At 45.1% G+C, this 7,395-nt stretch overlaps 1 non-coding gene across 1 annotated transcript; it reads right to left on the bottom strand.

Annotated features, from left to right (window-relative positions):
- Nucleotides 1-6,874: 6,874 nt before the first annotated feature.
- On the bottom strand, nt 6,875-7,012 carry LOC114812600. Its single transcript, XR_003760251.1, has one exon. It is a non-coding gene; the product is annotated as a small nucleolar RNA SNORA7 (small nucleolar RNA).
- Nucleotides 7,013-7,395: the final 383 nt, after the last annotated feature.

The raw sequence follows: 7,395 nt of genomic DNA, 5'->3' as shown, positions 1-7,395 counted from the left end.
CACAGACGAATCCGATGTACATTAAACTGAAATTCCCCAGCAAGGAAACATTCAGTGCTTAGAACAGTGCTTGGTACATAGTAAGCGCTTAACAAATAGCATTATTGTTATCTGGCACACACTAATTCCAAGAAGATGCCGGGCAGTAGATGTACAAAGTCCAAGTCATTAATTAACTAGTATAAATGACTGATTTAGGTACCAGTGAATGTGAATAACCGCATATTAATAATGTTGGCATTTGTTAAGCGCTTACTATGTGCAGAGCACTGTTCTAAGCGCTGGGGGGGATACAGGGTAATCAGGTTGTCCCACGTGAGGCTCACAGTTAATCCCCATTTTACAGATGAGGTAACTGAGGCACAGAGAAGTTAAGTGACTTGCCCACAGTCACACAGCTGACAAGTGGCCGAGCGGGGATTTGAACCCATGACCTCTGGCTCCCAAGCCTGGGCTCTTTCTACTGAGCCACGCTGCTTCTCATACATTGCTCATCTGATTGCTTCTGACAAGAACAGGAGCTACTGTCTGAATACGGGAAGAGAGAAAAACATTCTTTGGCAGAAGGCTCCAGTGTTGAATCACTCAGTCAGTGGTATTTATTGAGCACCGAATGAGTGCTGCGTGCCGTATTAAGTGCTTGGGAGAGTTCATACAGTACGATAAGCAATTTTCCCTGCCCAGAATGGGCTCACGGTGTAGAGGAAGAATCTCAGAACTTTATACGACAGGAGGCGGACTGAATAAAGCATGGCGCAGTGGACAGAGCACGGGCCTGGGAGTCAGAAGATCATGGGTTCTAATCCCAGCTCCGCCACTTGTCTGCTGTGTGACCTTAGACAAATCACTTCACTTTTCTGGGCCTCAGTTACTTCATCTGTAAAATGGGTGTTGAGACCATGAGCCCCACGTGGAACGGGGACTGTGTCCAACCTATTTTGCTTGTATCCACCCCAGCGCTTAGGAGAGTGCCTGGCACAAAGTAAGTGCTTAACAAATGCTATTATTATTGTTAAATATCCCCCCCGCATGTAAATCTCCAATTAACGCCAACTGAATCCAGGATGGTAGATCAGCAAGGGCTAGCCAGTGACTCGAACTTGGTGGGATACTAGAGATAGTCTTAAAATTTCTCTGTTTTTGGTAGCCACCTGCCTCCAATTCCCGACCCCAGTTCCCGGCACGCCAGACTAATTTGAAAACTGGGGCCAATGGCGTGTGTGTCGCTATCTCCGCATTTCCTCCAGGAGGTCTTCCCTGATTGACCTCTCATCTCCTCAACCTCCCCCCTACCGCCTACTTGGGCATTTTCACATTCTGGGCACTTGAGTCTTCCCACCATGAGCAGGGAACTTGTCCCCCCAAGTAACACATGTACAAATCTCTAAACTCTGTTGCTTCCCCTTACCTATAATTTATTTTAATTTCAGGCTTTCTGGCTAGATTGAAAATTCCTTTAGAACAGTGACCCTTGTTCCTTTTATTATTATCATTATTATTATTTTTTCATCGTCGTCATCATCAGTGGTATTCGTTGAGCACTTACTATGCGCAGAGCAGTGTTCGAAGGACTTGGAAGAGTACAATACACCAAAGTCTGTTACGTACTATGTGTCAGGCATTATTCGAAGGGCCGAGGTAGATACAAGTTAATCAGGTGAGACACTTGGATCTGTGACCTTTGGGCATTTGATATTTGTCCCACACTTAGCCCCACAGCCCTTATGGAGAAGAAGTGTGGCCTAGTGGATAGAGCATGGACCTGGGAGTCAGAAGAACCTGGGTTCTAATCCTGCCTCTGGCACGCGTCTGCTGTGTGACCTTGGACAAGTCATTTTACTTCTCTGTGCTTCAGTTCCCTCATATGTAAAAATTGGAGGTTGAGTCCCACGTGGGTCAGAGACTGTGTCCAACCCAATTACTTTGTATCTACCCCAGTGCTTAGTACAGTGCCCTGGCACAGAGTAATCGGTTAACAAATACCACAGTTAGTATTATTTTTGCATATCTTTAAATCATATATAATAAATTGTTGATTTATATTCATGTCTTTTTCCCCCTCTAAACTGTGAGCGCATTGTGGGCAGGGAATGGGTCTGCCAACTCTGCTGTATTGTGCTCTTCCAAGCACTTAGTACAGTGCTCTGCACAAAAGAAAGTGTTCAATAAATATCATTAATAATGATGTTGATAATGATCAGCAAGCAGACAGGTGGCGGATCCAGGATTAGAACCCACATCCTCTGACTCCCAGGCCAGTGCTCTTTCCGCTAGGCCATGCTGCTTCTCTGTTGATGAGACATATTTCCACTTTCATCTATTGAAAAGAAGCAAAGATGAGTGTCTGTGCGTGCACATTTGTGTGCGTGCATATAAACAGTACAGTCTTCTGGTCAATATTCCCTCTATAAAGCACAAATGACTATCCAGGGCAGATGTGAACTTCGGTGAGTTCACAGTGGCCCGAGGTTTACTTGCATCCTTGTGTTACCATGGAAACCAGACAACTAATGAAAGCATGAAGCTTTTAGTACGGTGGTCACCCGCCCTCTCTGAGAACTTGTCTTTTTAAACAAGTGCTTAATTTTAATGAAATAACTGCTGGGGCTTACAAGACTCTGTAGATTTACTTTAAATTTATAATGATTTTGAATGTGTGAAGCTTCTATTGTAGCATTACCAAATCATTCATTCATTCATTCATTCATTCATTCAATCGTATTTCCTGAGCGTTTACCACAGTAAACAGAGCAGAACACTTGGGAGAGCACAGTACAACCATAACGTCCAGGAAATGTGGGACACTCATTTGGTTTTCACTTGACTTGGAAGATCAGTCTTCTCATGTAATATTCTGTGCGCATTCAAATGCTGTTGTCAGCTTAGTGGTTTACACCTCTAAAATGAAGATTTTAGTTTTATTTTCATAACTGAAATGTCAAGCCCTCTGAAGTACCAGTACTGGAGGGGCCAGGGCTGAGCTCCACAAGTCTTGGCCTAAATGATGAAATTATGCTCTGCTTTAGCCTCTTCTGGCGGCCTGGATTTATTGCCCTTGTAGAGTTGAAGGGCATTTTCTCTTGTCCTTTTACGGAGTTATGCAGTCGAGTTGCCCTTGAAATTCAGTAGTAGATCTCGCCTGCCTTGCCGCTGACCCCTAGCCCACATTCTGCCTCTGGCCTGGAACACCTTCCCTCCTCAAATTCTACAGACAAGTATTGTCCTCGCCTTCAAAGCCTTACTGAAGGCCCATCTCCTCCAATAGGCCTTCCCTGACTAAGTCCCACTTTTCCTCATCTCCCACTCCCTTCTGCATCGCCCCGGCTTTCTCCCCCTGCTCTTCCCGCTCCCGGCTCCACAACACTTACGAACAAATCCGTAATTTTATTTATGTGTATTGCCGTCTGTCTCCCCCACCCTAGACTGTAAGCCTGTTGTGGGCGGGGAATGTGACTATTGCTGTATTGTACCTCCCCCAACCGCTTAGTACAGTGTTCTGCACATAGCAAGCGCTCAATAAATATGATTGATAATATGAATATGAATGAATTAACAGTGGTATTAGCGGGATGAGGTGGAGAAAGAGGAAGAGGAGGAGAAGAACTAATAGCTGTTACGGAACGCCCACCGGATACGATATACTGTTCTAAGTCCTTGGAAAGTACATAACACGCAAGTGACACATCCCCGCCCACTCTAATGGCGGAGATAGACCAAACAGTACCTGCAGACTAAACAGAACAAATAACTGACTACGGAATTGAATAAATGAATACATAAATTCTGAAAAGGGGTGTAACTAAGTACATCCATCAGTCAATCAGTGGGATTTATTGAGAGCCCACTGTGCGCAGAGCATATCGTAGACCAGAGTTGGAAGATACATTCTCTGTCCACAGTGTGCTCGCATCTGGAGGGGGAGACAGATATTAATATCAATACATTTTTTATATTCATTCGTTCATTCGATCGTATTTAATGTTGGTATTTATTAAGCGCTTACTATATGCAGAGCACTGTTCTAAGAGCTGGGGTAGATACAGGGTAATCAGGTTGTCCCACGTGAGGCTCACAGTCTTAATCCCCATTTTACAGATGAGGTAACTGAAGCCCAGAGAAGTTAAGTGGGATGAGGTGCCCACAGTTACACAGCTGCCAAGTGGCAGAGCCGGGAGTCGAACCCATGACCTCCCACGCCCGTGCTCTTTCCACTGAGCCACGCTCCTTCTCATTTATTCAGCGCTTACAAAATAACAATAACAAAATAACAAATAACAAAGTAATGTTCCCTGCCCACGATGAGCTTATAGCTTAGAGGGGGAGACAGACATTGATATCAATAAATTACAGATATGGACGTAAGTGCTGTGTGGCAGGGACAGGGATGGATAAAGGGGGCAGGTCAGGGTGATGTAGAAGGGAGTGGGAGTAGAGGAAAGGGAGGCTTAGTCAGGGAAGGCCACTTGGAGGAGATGTGCCTTTAATAAGGCTTTGAAGACGGGGAGAGAAGCTGTCTGTCAGATCTGAGGAGGGAGGGTATTCCGGGCCAGAGGCAGGATGTGGGTTAGGGGTCGGAGGCAAAAAAGGAGAGATTGAGGTACGGTGATAAGGTGAGCACTGACAGAACAAAGTGTGCAGGCTGGGTTGTAATAGGAGAGTAGTAAGGTGAGGTAGGAGGGGACAAGGTGATGGACTGTTTTGAAGCCAAGGGTGAGGAGTTTTTGTTCGACGGGCAACCACTGGAGTTTCTTGAGGAGTGGGGTGAAATGTCCTGAGCATTTTTGAAGGAAAATGATTTGAGTAGCAGAGTGAAGTATGGACTGGAACGGAGAGAGACAGGAGGCTGGAGGTCAGCAAGGAGGTTGATGTAGTAATCAAGGCGGGATAGGAGAAATGATTGTAACAGTTTGGGTGGAGAGGAAAGGGCAGATTTTAGCAATGTTGTGGAGGGGGAAATGACAGGATTTAGTGACAGATTGAATATGTGCGTTGTATGAGCGAGAGGAGTCAAGGATAACGCCTAGGTTATGGGCTCGTGAGACAGGAAGGATGGTGGTGCTGTCTACAGAAGCTGCGTGGCTCAGTGGAAGGAGCCCGGGTTTGGGAGTCAGAGGTCAGGGGTTCGAATCCCGGTTCTGCCACTTGTCACCTGTGTGACTGTGGGCAAGTCGCTTCACTTCTCTGTGCCTCAGTTACCTCATCTGTAAAATGGGGATTAACTGTGAGCCTCACATGGGGCAACCTGATCACCCTATATCTCCCCCAGTGCTTAGAACAGTGTTCTGCACATAGTAAGCACTTAACAAATACCAACATTACTATTATTATTATTGCTATTACAGTGATGGAAAACTGAAGGGAAGGACCGGGTTTGGGTGGAAAGATAAGGGGTTCAGTTTTGGATGTTTTAAGCTTGAGGTGATGGAAGATCATCCAAGTTTTGTCATTTATAGTTAGCATCCTCTAGAGTGTAAGCTCATTATGGGCGGGGAATGTACCTGCTAATTTCTCTTGTATTGTCCTCTCCCAAGTGCTTAGAATGTTGCTCTGAACATAGTAAATTCTCAATAAATACCATAGATTGATTGCCCGAGATAATAATAAATGTGGGATTTGTTTAGCACTTACTATGTGGTAAGTACTGGGGTAGGTACAACCAGGTGGGACACAGCCCTTGTTCCTCATGGTGTTCAAAGTTATACTGAAGGCGTCAAACTCGTCCAAGAAGATTGTACTAGAGGAGGAATTTGGGGTGTTGCGTCCTCATGATAACCGCACATCCTGGGGGGCGGCCCAACACACGGTTTATAAAACACTTTGATTTTTGGCCTTACACAAAAGCATTTAGCAGTCCTGCAGACAGTCAGTGAACCTAGGGCAGGAAGAGATGTTTATCAGTTGCTAAGGCTTGGAGGTCCAGCTGCACACTTAAGCTGGACAGTCCAATGGCATATAAGACTGCAGAAAGATCTAGGAAGTTGAGCCTTGGGTCCAGAAGTGCTGAAACAGACACCAGGCAATGGAAACCCAAGGTCTGCTTGAGAATAATAATAATAATAATTATGGCATTCGTTAAGCACTTACTATGTGCCAGGCACTGTACTAAGCACTAGGGTGGATACAAGCAAATCAGGGTGGACAGAGTCCCTGTCCCAGATGGGGCTCACAGCCTTGATCCCCATTTTACAGATGAGGTAACTGAGGCACAGGGCAGTAAAGTGACTTGCCTAAGGCCACACAGCAGACAAGTGGCGGAGCTGGGATTGGAACCCATGACCTTCTGACTCCCAGCCTGGGGCTCAATCCACTACACCACGGCCCGGGGCTCGCTCAAACCAGAAGGTTGCTGCTAGGGTATAATTCCTCTTTTATAGCTATCTCTTTATGACTTATTCTCCTATGTGTATATGGATTGACTGCAATTCTCCAAATGAATCCCTCTTGCATCCCTGTAGCCATAGTATTATAAAGTCAAATGCTTAAGTATTATAAAGTCAAATGCTTAACCATATTGTGTGTATTATGACCTTTACGTCTCATTCTCATACGTACGGTACTTCAGAAACCGAGTAATCCAGGGTTTTGTGACCTCCATTTCAAGACAACGATCTAAAGGTAAAGGAGAGCAGGCACTTAATCCCCATTTTGTCTTGTCGTATGTGTCGAGTCGTCTCCAACCCATTCTGATTCCATGGACACATCTCTCCCAGAATGCCCCGCTCTCCATCTGCAATCGTACTGGGAGTGGATCCATAGAGTTTTCTTGGTAAAAATCTGGAAGTGGCTTACCATCGCCTCCTTCTGCGCAGTCAACTCGAGTCTTCGCCCTCGAATCTCTCCCGTGCCGCTGCTGCTCAGCACGGATGAGTTTTTGACTTGTAGCAGATTGCCTTCCACTCGCTAGCCATTATCCTAGCTAGGAATGGAATGGATATGCTTCTTCTTGACTTTCCCTCCTGTAGTCAAGACTGGTAGAGTACTGAAAACTCTCCAGGGGAGATCCTGAGATGAGAATCCCCATTTTACAAATGAGGAAAAGGAGGCCCGGGGAAATTAAATGGTGGAGCTGGAATTAGAACCCAGGATTCCTGACTCCCAATCCTGAGTTCTCTACACTAGGCTCTTTCCACTGCTTCTGTTTCTTCGAGGGAATAATGACCTTCCATACTAAAACAAGTGAATTTTTTAAATGTATAAAGGCAAATATTATAGTATGTTTTTCTATTTCACCGTGTCTCCGTGTAATGTCAAAATTCAAGTATATAGTCTCACTGTTCTCCACTCGAATCTACGGTTTCCTTTTTTTTATGACCACGACTCTCAGCTGTTGTTTTGAAAAATCTGCAAAGACTTTGTTGTCTCTATTAGAATCAAAATACCTTCAAGTTGACACTC

Source organism: Ornithorhynchus anatinus, chromosome 5 (assembly GCF_004115215.2).
Source record: "Ornithorhynchus anatinus isolate Pmale09 chromosome 5, mOrnAna1.pri.v4, whole genome shotgun sequence".
In the NCBI taxonomy this organism is placed as follows: domain Eukaryota; kingdom Metazoa; phylum Chordata; class Mammalia; order Monotremata; family Ornithorhynchidae; genus Ornithorhynchus; species Ornithorhynchus anatinus.
Note: the sequence above shows the minus strand (reverse complement) of the source record. Positions and strands in the feature narration are given on the sequence as shown.